The sequence below is a fragment of the Papio anubis genome, chromosome 8, assembly GCF_008728515.1.
Source record: "Papio anubis isolate 15944 chromosome 8, Panubis1.0, whole genome shotgun sequence".
NCBI lineage: Eukaryota > Metazoa > Chordata > Mammalia > Primates > Cercopithecidae > Papio > Papio anubis.
This window is the reverse complement of record NC_044983.1, coordinates 75,057,311-75,074,469: the sequence shown is the minus strand read 5'-3', so window position 1 is coordinate 75,074,469 and position 17,159 is coordinate 75,057,311. Positions and strand designations below refer to the sequence as shown.

At 38.9% G+C, this 17,159-nt stretch overlaps 1 long non-coding RNA gene across 3 annotated transcripts; it reads left to right on the top strand.

The window, feature by feature from the left end:
• Positions 1-809: 809 nt before the first annotated feature.
• Positions 810-16,627, top strand: LOC103886915. 3 transcript variants are annotated; one of them, XR_004185860.1, is made up of 4 exons: positions 810-1,338; positions 4,638-4,698; positions 5,749-5,842; positions 14,900-16,627. It is a non-coding gene; the product is annotated as an uncharacterized LOC103886915 (long non-coding RNA). The 3 variants fall into 3 exon arrangements; XR_001906044.3 differs by lacking the exon at positions 4,638-4,698 and having other exon boundaries at positions 815-1,338; XR_001906045.3 differs by lacking the exons at positions 810-1,338; positions 4,638-4,698 and adding an exon at positions 1,345-1,509.
• Positions 16,628-17,159: the final 532 nt, after the last annotated feature.

Genomic DNA, 17,159 nt, shown 5'->3' with positions numbered 1-17,159 from the left:
TGGCATAGGGTGAAGGTTAATGTTCTTTTTTGGAGGCATATAGGTGGCACTAGTTCTTTGAAAAGACAATCATTTCCCACTGAAATACCTGGCTACATTTGTCAAAAACCAATTGATGTGTGTGGTCTATTTTCTAGATTATCTTTGTTTCCACTGATTGCTTATCTCTATGCCAATACAATAGGTACTTGAACCAAATCTGTTTTGTTTGTCTTAGGCAACAGTGGATGAGACTGAGTATGACTAAGACATCTGGTATGATGACCAGACCTACTTGGAGGATAGACACAGCTAGGCTTCTATCCAGATCCAAGCTAGTCAAATATGCCATGAATCCAGGTGCACCCAGAGGTATTGGCTTTTGCATACACTCTGCCTCGACTGGCCAGCAGGAAGTCCAGGACAAAGGGATTTTTATCATTATATGTGCTAGAGAGTTTAGGTTAGTGGTGTGTGTGTCTATGCCTGTGTGTGTGTGTGCATGTGTGCATGTGTGCTGGGGTGGGGTGGGGAGTAAGTATAAATTGGATGGCCACTTAAGAAATAGTAGTGATTTCGGTAACAGTATTTTGTTGATGTGACATCAGGGCTCAGTTTTATTTATTAAGTTTGTGAAAAACATTCGAAAGAGTTTGTCATCCCTTACACAGGAGAGGACAACCACAGGATACCAATGACAGCAGCCTATCACAACAACTAATGTTTTCTTCTTTTTTTTTTTTGGCTTGGGTTTATATATTTTTAATCAAATATTAGAAAATTTTAGAGATTATTTATTTATTTATTTATTTCTGATGGATATTTTATTAATTTATTATTTCTATACATAGTCTTAAAGTATATTCTGGGGTGCAGTTAAGTTAACCTGGAAACAATTTGGTGCTTTCTAAGCTTTCTAGTTCTGTTAGTTCTAAGCTTTCTAGAACAGAGTAGCCTTTAGTTCAGGGGTAATTTTGTCATGCCCCCAAGGCAGTATCCTGTGGAGAGCTGTACCCAGTATCCCACACTGGCTGGTGGGAACACAGGTATTCCTGACACAAAGTATAAACTCTGGGGATTGGTTCCTCTAATCCTTTTAGGAGCTTCTTTTTCAGCCTTCAGTTCTTTTCTCACACGAATGCACTGATTAGTATTCAGCTAAAGACTGTGAGGGTCCTTCTGCAGATCTCTGGAACTCTCTCTATGGACAGCCCCCTCCTATCTGGATTCTGCCCCAGAAACTCCAGTCACCTCAAGCTACCTGAACTCTCAATTCAGGGAGAATTCTTGGCTCCACTCAGGTTCCATTTCTCTGCACTGTGACCCGGAAACTGTCTCCAGGCAGTAACTGCAGCAATTGTAAGGCTCACTCTGTTTTCCTTCTCCGCTGGATCTCTCTCCTCCATTGCCTGTTGGCCGATGTTTAAAAAACAGTATTTCATATATTTTTTATATGAAATTTTGTATTTTGTAATTTTATTTGTATTTTTAAATTTGTATTTTGTAATTTTAATTGTTTCAGGTGGGAGGGTAAGTCTGAATCTGTTACCCCTTGGCTTGAAGCAGGAGCCATTTGACACTCTGTAATTTGGTTTCCTTTGTGGTCTTGCAACCTCATCTATCTAATAGGCTTAAAAAAAGTTACAATCTTATAGATGATTTAGTTTGTTCTGGTATAGAAATAATGTTGTCTTGAGGCTCTATATCCTCAGCGAAAGTGAAAGCTTTAGTAAATACACATTTAGCTTTTAACCAATTAAAGATAACTGTATTCTGCTGTGGCTTGGTTTATATAAAGGATGGTGTCTTATTCCATTTTGCACAGCTATAAAAGAATAACTGAGATATTCTGTTTATAAAGACCAGAAATTCATTTCTCACAGTTCTAGGGGCTGTGAAATCTAAGGCTTAGGTGCTAGTAGGTTAGGGCTTCTTGCTGGGTCCTCACATGGTGGAAAGAAGAAGGGTAAGAGAGAACTCTGTGCCCTCACATGGCAGAAGAGTGGAAGAGCAAGCTAGCCACCTAGCCAAAGGCTGCACAAAGCCTCTTCTATAAGAGCCTTAACACCACTAATGAAGGAGAAGCCCTCATGACCTAATCCCCTCTTGAAAGCCCCACTTCTTAATAGCATCACCTTGGCAACACCTGAATTTTGGAAGGTACACATGAAAACCATCGCAGATGGCATTATCATAATGCAGATGGCATTATCGTAATTCCAACACAGCAGATGGAATACCTGTGTTCCCACCAGCAAGTGTGGGATACTGGGTACAGCTCTCCGCAGGATACTGCCTTGGGGGCATGTGTATAGGGCCATAGTTATGTGTATGTTATGTATAGCAAAGTCAGAAAATATTGAAAAGACTTGACATTTAAAATAAGAAAAAAATATAAGATGATGCCGTTTCTTTTCTTTCTTTCTTTTTTTTTTTGAGACAGAGTCTCGCTCGTTGCCCAGGCTGGAGGTGGAGCGCAGTGGCGCCATCTCGGCTCACTGCAAGCTCCGCCTCCCAGGTTCACGGCATTCTCCTACCTCAGCCTCCCCAGTAGCTGGGACTACAGGCGCCCACCACCATGCCCGGCTAATTTTTTTTTTGTATTTTTATAGAGACGGGGTTTCACCTTGTTAACCAGGATGGTCTCGATCTCCTGACCTCGTGATCCGCCTGCCTCGGCCTCCCAAAGTGCTGGGATTACAGGCGTGAGACACCACGCCCAGCCAATTTGGGCCATTTCTAATTGAAAAGTTAGGGCAAGGTACTGCTGGTTAATGACATTTCAGGTAGCAGAAAATATTTAAAAAAAAGTACGAGAGTTGAGATTTTCTCAATTTTATACCCTGCTTTTTGACTTTTCTAAAACTACTTAGTTTCAAGCAATATCACAATGAAGATATCAAACAGCAACCATAAAGTAAGTGCGCATTTGTTCTTTTTTCAAAAGTAGGAAAATGGCAGCAGTTTTATTTAAAATTTTAGTGATTATTTTGAAGCTGATAGAAATAAATACTTCACACCTATATCCACTTCTAGGTAAAAAAATTTATTTTTCCTTCCAATTCTATTTTGTCTTCCTCACCTGGGCTGATTCGCATTTTAAAACTTGTCTCTAGGTTGACATGTCATTGTCCTTGACTACTTTCGCATTCTGTGGTGTCCATTTATCATCTTTGGTTCTGTTTAGAGGTACATTAAATAATAAAACGGCATTACTGGGGGCATCTTTGGACATTTTAGAAGTAAGCTGATTCGTCCCTGACCTCATTAGGTATTCATAATTTCTGAGGGAAGTGGGTTAAATATTCCTAAGGAGTTACACATTCCTCCTTGGCTTGGTGGGTTAGGTACAGGCGATGTCTAAGGACTACGCTGAATTGATGAAGCTCTTTGCTTTCTAGCTCTGTCCTCCTGGTTAGAAATACAGGCAGGACAACTGAACTATTTAATTTACGTTTTTAAAGTAGGAAAAGCAGAAAAGATCTAACACATTTAAAATTGCAGAGGTGGTAGAGGGAGTAAGAATGTAATTTCCCCAGTTCTGTGGCCATTCGTAATCATGAGAAAATTGCCGGAGGATTCTTAATGGGCATTAGCGGCTTAAGACTCTGATTCCACACACCTCACAAGGCAGCCTGCTTCCGCAGAATTAGAAATGGGAGTGTCTAAATCGGCTTCCTGGTGATTTTAATGACAATCTAAACCCTGGTGATTTGAAAAGAAAATGAACCCTGAGACTGCAAATATCAGCTGTAGTGGGAAAGGACAAAGCACTAAAATTATGGAAAGTTGACTCACACACCCTTTAGAAAGAAGTCCTTGTACTATGACTTACCAGAAGTCAAGAAGACTCTATTCAAAACATGATGGCTACACTTGGCAGTTATTTTACTTGTATGATCCATGAGGTCATAGACCAAAGAAATATGGCCATGAGCAAGTCAGGGATTTATAGTAGAGTGATTGAAGTAGTCAATCAAAATGAATATTTAATGTGAGCTGGGCTGATCTGGTGCATGTTGTACATTCCAAGATGTGTTTTCTGAATAACCAAGTGATTTAAATTCCTGGGAGACTTTTTTGACAACAGTGATTTTAGGCATGCCTTAAGAAAGGTTTTTGTTTTCCAAAATGATTATTACTTGGCACAAAAAATTTGTCAGAAAATTTAGCAGCATTCTAGTCCTTTGAATATTATCATGCATCTTCTTTGTTTATTTTTTTTCCTTAGATCTTAGCTTTACTCACACTTCCCACTTTGAATAAGCAAACTGGCAAGAAATACCAAGTTCTTTAGCTTTTACCTATTATTGTGAATAATCCTTAACACTGAATTGATTTTTTAAAGAATGACATATCTTTCACAATAATGTACAGGTTAGTGTTATCTTTTGAAACAGAAACTTTAAATATGAAATGAATATAAAGATAATAGAACTTAAGAACAACAGCTTTAGAAGAGATTTCTTACCCACAAGAAAATACTTGGTTGTTTATTTTTTAATAATAATATTTATTATTTTAATATTTGTTAATATTTGTTGTTTGTTATTTTGTTTCTTACCAACAATAAAATATTTCAAATCAGAATGTCAGTTTATTAGTCCTTAATGAGAATTAACTATCAAAATGATCAGATATCTGTCTTATTGACTTAGGAAACTATATCATCAACTTACTGATGATCTGCTTATCCATATGGTTTCCTGAATCAATAAGGTAAGTGCTGATAGGTGCTGGGTCTGTTTGTTCTCACATTGGTTCCTTGGTTTTCTCTATGTCTTTTCTCTGTGGCAGGGGAGCTGACTCCTGGAATCTGTGCTCCTTAGATTAAGATAGGAGGAGAAAAAAATAGAGTGTGTTTTGTAATCTGGCTCTGGCTCAGGTAGCTTCTTTGGTGCTCGCTGAGTCTCCTGCCTGGTTCTAACGTCCATCAAGTGCCCTGGCCATGAGGGTCCAGTAATACTCCCTCTTCCCTTTAGCCCAGAGGTGTGCATGGTTCCTTGAAGTTGCAAATCCTTGAGTTTGCCTCCTAACTCCTCCTTGACTTCTAACAATTCCAACTGTGTGACCAATTCCTGTATTGTATTTCTTGTATTTTAAATACCTGCTAGTGTTTTTTTGTTTTCCCAGTTGAACCTTGAAAGATACAGTAGGCAAGGAATGAGATAAAAGGAAGCTGGTTTTATGATTCAAATGTTTAATGCTATTTGACTTGAAAAGCATCAGGCTTGGGAATTACCTGAAGTATGTTAGGATTCATTCTGCTTAACTCAAGGGTAACCTGAAAAGATGAAAACATTTAGAAATCTTTCTGTAATGTCTCTTTCTCTCTCCTGCATTAGAAAGCAAAGCTGTATTTCATTTATTCTCTTTCATATTTTAGATTCTAGTAGTGTTTCTCAGAGTATCTAGGACCAAGATATTGAAATAGAATCTGTAGATGGTTGGACTAAATATGATTCATCGTTAGGATGCAACTTTGAGGCAGTTTTTAGAAACCATCTGCTATAGTTTGAATATGTTTTGTTTGTCCCCACCAAATCTTATGTTGAAATTTGCTCTCCAGTGTTGGAGGTGGGGCCAATGGGAGTTGTTTGGGTCATGAGGGTGGATTCCTCATAAATAGATTAATGCCCTCCCCGGAGTGGGGGCGTGAATGAATTCTCTATTAGTTCCCATGAAAACCGTTATTAAAGAAAGCCTGGCACCTCTCCCTGTATCTCTTATCTCTCTTGCTTCTTTTGTCCCTGTGTGATCTCTGGACAGCTGGCTTTCCTTCACCTTTTGCCATGAGTGGAAGCTGCCTGAGATCGTCACCAGATTCAGATGCCCAGTTGTGAATGTTCCAGCCATCAAAATGGTGAGCCAAATAAACCTTTTTTCTTAATAAATTACCAGCCTTTATAACAATACAAAACAAAGACACCATCCTTACCTCAGTTTTGTGTCTGTGTGTGCATCTCTAGTTTTTTATGAAAACATATCTTAAAACCATGTTGAAAAGCAAACTTACAAATAAATTTAGTTCAAAGATCGAATTGGCTTTTATTTGTGATTTGAGAATCAGGCAACATTTCTTCCTGTAAAATAGAATGGGTGTTCCACTGCACTGAGCAGAAGAGGTTGGCTTTAAAGGCGGAAAAGTACTAAGAAAGCAGAAACAGGGAACAAAAAGCAGATTGGTACCTTCAAAGCGACTTTCCTTATATGGTTAAAATAGAGGGAACTTTCATATTGTGCTGGTTTAGGTAAACTGGGCCCCTTCTGATTGGTTGCTGTGAATCCCTTCTTTTCTGGAAAACTAGCCTGTTTCAAAGTTCAGTTTCATCATGTGGTACTTAGCATGAGTGACTCATTCTTGTTTGGCCTGGTCTGTTGGGGCCTAGTGCAGGAGTTTAGTCCAAAATCATGGCCTCATATGAATTTTATTTAGCAAGGGTAATGCATATCTCATCTTTTGATATTTATAAATATTGAATTCAAGCACACTGTTTTATCTTAAACAGAGCAGCAATACCAGGTCAGTAAGGGTTTTAGTTGTAGAATTTATTTTTGGATGGCCAAAACCTAGGTCATTAAAAAAACAGGCTTTAGAAAATACATGCAGTCATTTATTGTTTTTTAAAAATTTAATGATAACTTGCTATGAGAAAGGCATTGGAGACTCAGTGGTAAATAAAACAGATGTGAACTTAAAACCTACTGGAGAAAATAGACTTCTACAGGCAATCACAATAATGTACAAGAGAAGTTGTGAGTATATATAACAAGGGGATTTGGCTTGTGTCTTAGTCTGTTTTGTGCTGCTATAACAGAACACCTGAGACTGGGTAATATGCAATGAACAGACACTTATTTGGCTCACAGTACTGGAGGCTGGGTGGTCCAAGATCATGGTGTTGGCATCTGGCAAGGACCTTCATAAGGCAACATCTCAGGGTGGAAAGTAGAAGAGCAGGAGAGTCAAGCAGGAGATTGAACTCATAGCATCAAGCCCTTTTATAATCAGCATTAATCCATTCATGAGGGTGGAGCCTCCACGACCTAAGCACCTCCCACTGGGCTCCATCTTTCAACACTGTTGCTTTGGGGATTAAGTTTCAAACACATGGTTTTTGGGGACGCATTCAAACCACAGCAACTTTGTCCAAAAGTCTGGGAATGTTAAGAAGTAATCAGAAGAAAAAAGAAGACCAAAATTGTCCCAGGTTATCAGAAAAGATTCATTTATCCATTCAAAACATTTAATAAACATTTATGAGTCTAGGGAATAGTTGCCAGTAGGACTAAGAGTGTTAATAAAAACACAGAAGGATGAGCTGATAAAGCAAGCACACCAAAAAGTTGGGTAATGACTTGGGTTGTATATCACAATGACGAACTCCTGACTATTATGTATTAATGATTTTTCCTCTTTTGTGCTCCCTACACAGCTTTATTTCTACTGCAGCATTTAATAGTATTTGGTCTAAGAAATTTGTTTGAGATCATTTTTGTTTTACCCATGAGAAAACTGAGGATCCAAGGGGTTAAAGGACTGGCTTAAAGTCACTGAGATTGTAAATGGTGGAGAATTAACGTTGTCACAGAGTGGTGAGGAGTGAGTGTGTCATCTGAGGCATGTTTCTGAGTAGATAAGGTTTCCTATCTACCCAAAGTGAGACATTAATAGTATGAGGATTTAAACAAGATTTACAATACTTAACACAGTGCTTGGCACAGACTGCTTAATTAATGTTAGCTCTTATTTAGATAGGAATAATACAGGGTGATTGCAGGAGAATAGAGAATTCCAGGCAGCAATTTCATGTGACTAACAGAAATGAAACTGTTGAAACAGCTGCATAAGCTAAGGGCTAATAAGACCTTGAAAAACAGGATACAGACCAAGCTGACTGTGACCAACTGGACTCAACATGGTGCTGGATTTGACCTAGGTTTTTCCTAGGACTTAATTATATGCTTATTAACATACTAAATCACATATCCACCAGTTACATAACAGTTCCAGAAACATACATATTTGGCGTAAAAATGGGTGACACCTCAGTTCCAAGAAATCTTCACCTTTTTCCAGAAATCTTAATGAATATTCTACCCTTGGTTAAAGAAACCCATAAAGGTAGAAGCCCCAGACTCCATTGGGTGCAGCTCACTTTCTTGAGTACAATCACACTCTCTTTTCTTGAGTGTGTACTTGCATTTTGCAGTAAATATCCACACTTTCACTTTTTTCTGACTTGTCTTTGAATTCTTTTTCACAATAGTGTCAAGAGCCAGAACACCAGCCTAGGTCAAGGTACCACAGGCTTTTGGGGACCTCTCCTAGTTTACCAGTATTACTATTAGCTATCAGATCTATGAAACAACATTGTATTAGTCAGTCATTGTATTCTATAGAGAAACAGAACCAATAGGAGACCTATATATCTATATCTACAGCTACAACTATATCTATATATCTATATCTATAGTCATGCACTGCACAACAATGTTTTGGCCAACAATATTCTGTATCTATGACAGTGGTCCTATAAAATTATAATAGAGCTAGAAAATTCCTATCACTTGGTGATACTGTCACTGTCATAATGTTGTAGTGCAATGCATTACTGACTTGTTCGTGGTGGTGCTGGTGTAAACGTGCCTACTGCCCTGCCAGTTATAAAAGTGTACTGTAATATCCAGGGCCTTCATATTCACTCACAACTCATTGACTCACTCAGAGTCACTTCAGTCCTGCAAGATCCCTTCATGTTAAGTGAAAGCATATCATTTTTTAATCTTTAATATTTTATTGTTACTGTATCTTTTCTATGTTTAGGCAGATTTAGATATATAAGTACTTAACATTATGTCATAATTGCCAACAATATTCAGTATAGGCATATGCTGTACAGATTTGTAACTTTGGAGCAATAGGTTAGATCATATAGCCTAGCTGAGTGATAGGCTATGCCATTTAGGTTTGTAGAAGCACACTCCATGATGTTCATATTTCTCAGAATGGATCCCTGGTGTTAAGCAACTAATGACTCTCTATATATCTGCATCTATATCATCCATATCTATTCCATCTATCTATCTATCTATCTATCTATCTATCTATCTATCTAGTCTATCATCTATCCATCTCTCCATCTAGGTAGATGATTTAGTATGAGGAATTGACTCATGTGATTATGGAGGCTTAGAAGTGCCATCATTACCATCTGCAAGCTGGAGACACAGGAAAGCTGGTGGTGTAATTCAGTTGGAGTCAAAAGGCCTGAAAACCAGAGGAACTTATGGTATAAATTCAAGTCTGAGGGGAGGAGGTGAGATACGATGTTCCAGTTTAAGCAGCAAAGCAGGAAAAAAAAAAAGAGTCAAATTCCTTCTTCCTCTGCCTTTTGTTCTATTCCTGCCCTCAGGGATTGAATGATGCCCACTGACATTGGGTAGGGCAATCTACTTTACTGAGTCCACAATTCAAATGCTAATCTCGTCTGAAAACATGCTTATACACACACCCAGAAATAATGTTTCTGTGGATATTCCATAACCTAGTCAAGTTGACACATAAAATTAACCATCATTAGAGACCATCCATTCTCTAAAGGCTCTTTCAATACATTTCATTCGATCCCAAAGACAACACTGGGAAGGGGAAAGGTAGGCATAACCATTCTCATTCTAGAGAAAAAGAAACAGAATCAGAGACATTAGTGATTTTCTATAAATAGCACATTAGGCATTGAGATATGATGGAACACAGAATCTGATCTCCTTAACTTCAAGTCGATTGCCTTTCCCATGCAATCAATCTACTACTCATTGCACTATAAGCAGTTATGAAAACATACCTCTCTATTGCTAGACTGGATTAGACTGCTTCTTTACAGGATTGTCTCTCTTACTAGGCCTCTTGCTTTTTGAAGCCAGAACCGTTTTATTCCTCTGAGGTGTTCTCATAATGCCTAGCACTGACACAGGGACACAGAGGGTGTTCCATAAACACTTGTCAAGTGAAACTAACTTGTCCCACCTTTCCAGATTGAACCAATGTTCATCTTACATATGTTGATTGATGTCTCATGTCTCCCTAAAATGTATGAAACCAAACTGCTCTGACCACCTTGGGCACATGTCATCAGGACCTCCTGAGGCTGTGTCAGGGGTGCGCATGTTCAACTTTGGCAAAATTCACTTTCTAAATTAACTTGACCTCTCTCAGATATTCGGGGTTCACAATAGGAACTGCAACTTCCAAATATCCATTAGTATCCCATAGCAAATCAAAAAGATTTATTTGTTTCAGACCTTGGGTGGAGCAGCCTCCTCGCGTTATCCATTATGCCTGCTTCTGATAAGAAGGGAGTGGGATGTAGACATTGCCGAGGCTAAGCTCCAGCCTTCTCTCTTCCTCTTGTTTTTGAGGCCTGAAAGGGATTGGGCACACTGAATGCTCCTTGGCTCTGCTCACCCTGAGTGAGATTGCTAATCAAATGCAGGGCAAACCAGCAAATGGTTTTCCTGGGAACAGAGAAAAATTATTCTTTAGTCCGTAGTGCAGAAATCATGAACTTCAAGCATTGTGATGGTTACACAGCCCCTTTTCATTAAGATGTAAATAACATTCAATTATGGAAGCCACATGTTATGTTTTGACAGAGTCATTTGTGAAAAGCCAGCAGAGGAAAAATCTGCATGAATATGCCACAGGGCCGTTACCCTGATGCTTAGAATGATTTCTGTAAAACGTCTTATACAATGGTAATTTTATATCTCAATCATATGCTATTAAGGTATAGTAGATACCTAGTAAAAGATGCTCTGGATTTCCTCTGAGAGTGAGAGAGAGATAGAGAGAGAGAGAGAGGAAATGTGTGTGTATGTGTATTTATACATGTGGCTGCACTTAAATGTTTGCATAGGAGTTAGTTTGGCCTTGAGAAAGTGCAAGGAGCATGTTCATTGCCTGTCTGAGGATACACCGTATTTTAATTCCCTGGAGAATCAAAGCAGTTTCTAGTGGGTATTACTCTTCCTCCAAGTAATACAAATCTTTTCAATGAGCTTTACCCATATTATAACAGGAAATAGTAACCATGAAAAATTTTACCCTTAAAAACAAAATTAAAAAAAAAAAGGTCTTATTATTAGGAGCAATGTACTTCAACAAAGGAAGAAACTATATCAAAAGTATGGATACACTGATGTTTGCTATGCATTAGGGAAATAAGATCAGTTGGTTCCTTTGAGATGTTTAATTCCATTTGATAAATTATATGGCCTAGTAGAAATAGCACTTGCACATTGACAACCTTGCTAATGCCTACTCCACTTAGCTGTCATGCATAATCACATGTATGAATGACTCCTTTGAATAGACCTATTCCTGAGAACATAATTATAGGACATTATATTTGTGGTAATTACCATATTCTTTGAGAGCATCTTACATAGCACATCCTTTGACTTGTTTAGTTTTAAGACTTTTCTTTCATGCTTTCAGTTGGAAGATGATTAAAGTAAGGCTTTTGTCCAAATGCAAATAGAGCTTATAGTTGATAAAAATTACTAAATTTGACCGTGCAGTGCTGCAGCCTGTAAGATGGTACGATGGTTTATTGTAGGCGTCAACTCGACTGGATTAAGGAATACTCAGCTGGTAAAGCACTATTTATTCTCAATGCTTCACTGGGCACTGAGCCTGCCTCTCTTCTACTGAAAGGAAAAGCCAGGAGATTTTGCCTTTGATTAGAACAATTGGTCTGCCCAAGGTGTGTATGTGAGAGTGTTTCAAGAGGAGATTGTTGTGTGCGTCAGTGAGGATGAAGACATCCCTGCTTCATCCAGTGGAAGATCCACCCTCATCATGAGTGGGCACTATACAACCGGATGGGGGCCTGGACAGAACAAAAAAGCAGAGGAAAGGCACATTTGCCCCCTCTCACCCTTCTGCTGCTCCTGAACATCAGAACTTCAGGTTCTCCAGTCTTTGAATTCCTGGACTTGCACCAGTGGTGTCTGAGTTCTCAGGCCTTCAGTCTCAGACTGAAGTTCACCATTGCCTTCCTTGACTGGAGGCCTTTAACTTGGACTCAGCCATGCTATCAGCTTTCCTGGTTCTCCAGCTTGCAGATGGACTGTTGTGGAACTTCTCAACATCCATAATGAGTGAGCCAATTCCACTAATAAATCCTTTCTTATCTCTCTCGTTCTCTCTGTTCTATCAGTCTGCATGGAGAAACCTGATGCAAACAGATGGCAATCCTTTCTTGATCACTTTGTGTATTTGCCTTCTTTATTTTTGTTCAGATGATACCAATGAATTGTGGATCACTCACTGTGAGGAAGATCATGGATTCTATGGATAAATGAATCCTGAGTTGTTTGAGAACGAGAAACAGGATGGTGATCCCTTTCTAAAATCTATGAGTCTTTTTATTTCAATTCTTACCTCTTGATGCAGCTCGACCTTAGATAGCTCATAATCATGGGCAACAGTGCTGATGAAGTAAGAATGAAGACTGATATGAGGAAGTCAAAGGCTCTCTCTTACCCCGTGTTCAGGAGATGAAAAGCCCTAAGAAGAATGAAGAATTAAAGACATGACTGTAGAAATAGCACCCAAATGTGTCAGAGCTTTTATCTGGAGTTCTTTTTTGAGAAAATCCTTGGTTTTTACTCCCTCACCTTCTTCCGTGTTTGATCTTTCTGGCTTCTGAGTTTCTGGCTTAGTTCAAATGAACTGTTTGGCTGTGAATCTTAGACACCTCCAGTCTCCCTCACATATCTCCTCCCATCTGCCTCATTGTTTTTAATCCATTCCAGCTTGATTTATTTTTACCACCTGATTCCTGTCTTTGGCATCACTTGTCACTTATCTCTGTCTGCTTATGCTTAAGCATATTTTGCTAATATGAGGTAAACGAAAGACCATGAGCTTTGGGATTTAAAATACCAGAAACCAATTACTAACGGTGTGACCTGGAATAGTCTCTCTGAGCTTCAGTTTCATTTTCATTAACTATGAAAAGAGGATAGTAATACCTTCCTGTTAGGGTAGAAGTGAAAGACTAAAGAGTTAACAGTAGGAAAAATGCTTCTAACAGTGTCTGGCACTTAGCACTTGCTCAATGCATGTTGCCTTTATTCCTATCTCCTGACTTCCACTTGGAGACATCCCTGTGTCATCTAACACTAAGAAATCCTACTGACCTGACAAATGTGGCTTGGAGATGATGACATTGTGACAAGATGACCAGCGATGCAGTATCCTATTTACATCCTTTAAATTGTCCTCTCCTTCCACACTTCCTTCCAGCACCTGTCTACTGTTATTAGCTAACGACTTGTTAACAGTTATCAGTGATCTGTCTCTCCCGTCTACTGTTATCACTCCTGGCAGAACTCTAAAGAGGAAAAAGAAAGAACCAATAAAGGTATAATCTGAGATTTGTTGGGACCCACTAAAATAGTGTAAATCTTCAAAAGTGGGCGCCATCTTAAATTTAACGCCACCACCAACATTATAGCTTTATACCTTACACTTTTTCTTTCCCTATTTTCAGAATTCTTGTCAATGGTGCTTTACTCTCATGTTCCACCAAATCAGGAAATCAGTGGTTTTTACTTACTTTAATTCTTTGTAATACCTTTTGCTGAAACCTGATGGTTTTCCTTCTATGGCTTTGCTTTCACCAATTTTGTCGTAAACTGTGATTTAGACTCTATTCTGTCATAAATAGCTAATTTTGACTTTTTCCTAGTCAATGACTCACTGATTATCATCAAAGAATGGCCTTGGCCAATTTTCCTGCCAGCAAGATTCATGTTTCTTTGGCTCTTTATCTTTTATCTTCTGTGGTCTCAGCTTTAAAGACTCTAAGAAGCATAGAAGCCCTGGGTGTTGGAAACGAGCTTAACATCTTTAAATAATCTACATGATATCCTTACTATGTGGTCACCTGGCCCAGCTTTGATAACCCCAGTTATGATATAAACACTGACTCTCAAGGCATCAACAAATTCCACATAGTTGGCTTTGATATTTAGAAAGCTGTCTTTTCTGTTAACTCTTCCTTTGATCTCAATTTTGCTCCTTGCAGTCATATGGATAAAATGTAGCTTCCACTTCTAAACCATTTACACCTTTCAAAGGCAGCTATGTTGTCCCTGGTACACACTCTTCCCATACCAACATTTTATTTACCAAGATTTCCATTTACTCCAATCATCTGTAAAACCTGTTAATATTTGTTACCACACAGTTATCACATTTGTCATGAAGTTAGGAACTTGTTTTGCTTTATGGTAATATCAGAGAAATAATGATCACCAAAATAATCTACCCTAGACTTCATATGTTAGAAACAAACAACAACAAAAAGAAACTCATGTTCTGAGAATTCCTATGTAATGGAATGTTTACATGAAATGAGAGCTTTGTATACCCATCTCTATTAGTCCGTTGTCATGTTGCTATGAAGAAATATCCAAGACTGGGTAATTTATAAGGGAAAGAAGTTTAATAGACTCACAGTTCTGCATGACTGTGGAGGCCTCAGGAAACTTACAATCATGGCAGAAGGCACCTCTTCACAGGGCAGCAAGAGACAGAATGAGTGGGGAGCAAAGGGTAAAGACCTTTGTAAAACCATCAGATCTTGTGAGAACTCACTCACTATGAAGAAAACAGCCTGGTGGAAACTGCCCCCATGATTCATTATCTCCACCTGGTCCCACCCTTGACATATGGGGATTATTACAATTCAAGGTGAGATCTGGGTGGGGACACAGAGCAAAATGTATCATCCTCTATACCGAATTAATATGTAATGATTACTTTGGGAACAGCCTGGCATATATATGAACAAGAGGATGAGTGGTACAATTTTTGAAATTACTAACGTGCCTTTTTACCTTTTAGGCTCCATGACGTTTGCTCCAGTTAATGTGAAGCAGCCATCTGCCTGAAGGAGGAGGAGAATTTATTATAAAGAATGATGAAGAGAAAGAAGCAGTAAATATATAACATCTGACATACACAAACAGGATTAAAGCAAAATAAAAGCATTATAAGCCAGACTATGATCTTGAGAGATGATTTTCCAAACCCTTTCTACTCCCTTCTCCAACATATCAGATATTAAACCCAGAGGATCCCATAGCAGAGAAGTTACCTTTCCACCCATGACAGCAAAGACATGTGTCTGAGAGAGACAGCATATAGAAGTAAAAACAAGGCCCACCTCTTTTCTAGCCATCAGAAATGATGACGGGAAGGGGTCACAGAGAGAGAGAGAGAAGGAGTACATTGATGGGATGTGTTCCTGTATTTCCTCTCTCTGGACTGGGGAGAGTAGACTCAGGACGCTCATTGTGAGGGAGGCAAAAGGAGGATGCTTTACTTCCTGACCCCGGTTTGGGGCTCTGCAAAGAGAGAACCTCCCTAACTTTTCCTGTACCTTTCATTCTCTTCACAGTGCAGAGCTTTTAGGGAGCCAGAGGACCCTAGGGTTAGCATTTCTGAGCCACTCTCAGATCCCAAGGAGTTTGGGTGCAGAGCCTCGGAGACTGCTTTGGTGTCTGCTGAGGTCTAAATAGCAGAGGCTAACAGGGGATTTCAGGGTTTTGGAGCCAGCACACAACAAAGTGAGACTAAATTGCTCAGGGAGGACACTGGGCTGTGAACAAGTTGGGAGAGAGAAAGAGACCAGCTGCAGACTCCAGCCACAAATGTAGCAGCCAGATGAACAAGACAACATCATGTAGGAGACTAGAACACCATGCTCAATGTTACTGGGTCTATTCATTCACACTCTTCTCCCCACTCATACACTCAGTTGCCTTCTTTCAGAGATAAGTAGGGGGAGGCAGAGGAAATCTGAGAGACTGAGATTCTCTCCCCAACAAGAAAGATTGAATATTGCCTGAAAGGACTGTTCAAGTTATTAAATCAGACTAGCCTTAAACTGGGTTAGATATCCATTAAGATTTTTCCCTTTAACCAGAGAATGAGGACTCATGAAAAAACCTCTAAACAAGCAAAATACCACTTTCTCTGCATATCCAAGTTGCGCAAGTTAAAAATTTTGACCCTCATTATGTATTGACTCTCCCCCAAAGACCTCTAATGATAGTTGAAGGAGGGAGAGACATTGTCACAGTGATTTGTCACCTGAAGTTTACTGATGCACAAAGTTAATCTCAATTTTCTATTCATGTAGTGGATTATTTGCACAGCGTGTTACATTAATTTTTCAGTACAGTTTTTTATGTATTTTCATTAAAGTATACTTTTCTTTTGACATTTTAAAAGCCCTGTTGGTACTGCAGTAAGCAATGCGTGCATTCATTGGTTTGATTCATGTCTCCTTCTCAGCTTACTGTTTGTGTTTGTCTTTAGTGAGAGCAGGGCAGAAAGTCCTGTTTATCCTTTGCTGTTCATTCAGTATTAATCTAGGTTTTTACATATTCCCAGGGTGTATTATTCTTTATGCTTATATGCCACAAAGCTAGGGGACCTGATAACTTTAGTGATTTCAGTGAAAGTAATTTTTAGTATTTTACCGCTGATAGGAGAGTTGAAGTTACCAAACAGTTTTCCTTTATGATATTGGTTTCAGATGCTCATTATTTTCAGAATGACTCAGATTTCTTGAGATTTACAAAGTTTTCTGAAATTTTGTTTTACTGTTAGTCTTACAAAAATTATATTCTTCATAGCTATTTTATTTATTTGTTTATTTGTGTATTCTTTGGAAAGCAAATGAATTACGTTATGGGGTCAAAAACATGTTATGGGGGGTTTCTGGATTTTTTTTTTCAATTAAGAAAAAATTATATTTGTTGAGCCCCTACTTTCTAGCAGGCACATTGCCTATTCTCTCGCTTAAACTTCTTTAGCTGTAGTGCTGTCCCATGGAAGTTTCAGTTCATGGAGGCTGTGTTGAATGAATGGGTTGGTGGGTCGTATCATTTTGCCAAGGAACAACTAAAGACCTTGCCTGAATTTAGAGGAATGTCTCTAAGGCAGGTATTCTGGAATTGATGAAGGTCTGGGGAGAAATGTTTTGGGAGGGTGGGCCTGTCACTGCCTCTTAAGCCATAGGTGACTGTCTATTTTACCTCTGTGTAGGGCCAAAGCAGTAGTGAACAAATGATAGAACCACAGAGAATGAAAGCAC